The 1,732-nt window shown below is 41.6% G+C and overlaps 1 protein-coding gene across 1 annotated transcript in view; it reads right to left on the bottom strand.

Annotated features, from left to right (window-relative positions):
- The window catches only part of HDAC8 (histone deacetylase 8), a 536,169-nt gene that overhangs the window by 533,699 nt on the left and 738 nt on the right, over nucleotides 1-1,732 (bottom strand). The gene's annotated exons all lie outside the window — the stretch shown is intronic.

Below are 1,732 nucleotides of genomic sequence, written 5' to 3'. Positions count from 1 at the left end.
CCGTAGTGATACTGCCTCGGAAACCCAAGGAGGGGTCGCTATGAGTCGGGGCCGACTCGACGGCACATAACAACAACAACAAATATATGGCACAAATAGACTATCAAGCATAACCCAAAATACACAAACAGCAGAAGAGAAACTAGATGAATGGTACCTTCTAAAAATTAAACTTTTATGTACTTCCAAAGACTTCTCCAAAAGAGTCAAAAGAGAACCTACACATTGGGGAATCAACAACTGGCAAGGACAAATCTGACAAGGGACTTATCTCTAGAATTTATAGAAAATGCCAATACCTCAATAACAAAAAGACAAATAATCCAATTAAAAAATGAGCAGAAGACATGAATAGGCACTTCACCAAGGAGGATACTCAAGTGGCCAACAATATGAAGAAATGCTCCTTATCATTAGCCATTAGAGAGATGCAAATCAAAACAACAATGAAATACCATCTTGCTCCAGCACTAGCAGCAAAGTTCAACAAGACAGAAAATAGCAAATGCTGGGGAGGATGTGGAGAGATTGGGACTCTCATACACTGCTGGTGGGACTGTAAGATGGTACAACCACTGTGGAAAGCAGTATGGCGATTCCTTAAAAAGTTGGAAATAGAAATACCATTTGATCCAGCCATTCCATTACTAGGTATATATGCTAAAGAAGTGAGAGCCATGGAAGACCAGACATATGCACACCCATGTTCATTGCAGCACTATTTACAATGGCCAAAAGTTGGAAACAACCTAGGTGTCCATCAACTGAGGAATGGATAACCAAACTACGGTACATACACTCAGTGGAATACTATGCAACCCTAAAGAATAATGTAGAATCTGCAAAACACCGGATAATGTGGATGAACTTGGAGGACATTATGCTTAGTGAAATAAGTCAATCACAAAAGGACAAATATTGCATTAGTCTGTTATTGTAAAAATCAAGGAAAGGTTTACATATGGAAGGAAATTTTCTTTGTTGGTTACCAGGGGTGGGAGGGTAGGGTAGGGAACACTGTTATATAGAGATAAGTGTTGATTTGGGTGAAGATAAGGGCAATGTACAAAATATGAGTGATCAACATAGTGGCACTGAGGAAGAGGAAGACATAGAGAGGTACACGGGATGTACAGACAACAAAGATGAACCCTTTTGCACATACAGTAATGCATTGTCAGTGAAGGCAAACATGGCTATATGGGTGGATAGATGGGTGGGCAGGCTGAAGTATCAGGTATATCTACGCAGCAGGGAGTGTACCAAGGCCATATATAGGGTTGGAAGACAAAGGTTCTACAAGTGTATTTGTATGTTCTGTAAGAATTCCCAGGGGTATAGTAGAGCTGGCAAGGGACAAGGTTGTAGTCACTTCTTGGTCACAGCCAGCTACCCAGAGGGAGCAAGTAGTTGAACCTGTGGGCTTGGCACCATAGTCACAGGAGACATCAAGCTCAACTGGCATAACATACTACACAAAACATTGTTCCACCTCCTACTTTGGGGAATAGCGACTGGGATCTTTAAAGCTTGCAAGCAGCCATCTAGATGCAATGATGGGTCTCTCCTTGTCCAGAGCAAAGAAGAATGAAGAAAACCAAAATTCATGGAAACAATTAATTCTAGCAACTGGTACACCATCCGATCTGCAGCCTATACGAATATGAGATCAGAAGAACTAGATGGTGCCCAGCTACCACTCTCAACTACTCGGAGGGGGATCTATGTAGGA

This window comes from Orycteropus afer, unplaced genomic scaffold, assembly GCF_000298275.1.
Source record: "Orycteropus afer afer isolate SDZICR_OR568_19922 unplaced genomic scaffold, OryAfe1.0 scaffold00761, whole genome shotgun sequence".
In the NCBI taxonomy this organism is placed as follows: domain Eukaryota; kingdom Metazoa; phylum Chordata; class Mammalia; order Tubulidentata; family Orycteropodidae; genus Orycteropus; species Orycteropus afer.
The sequence above is the reverse complement of the archived record's forward strand: the minus strand, read 5'-3'. Positions and strand labels throughout refer to the sequence as shown.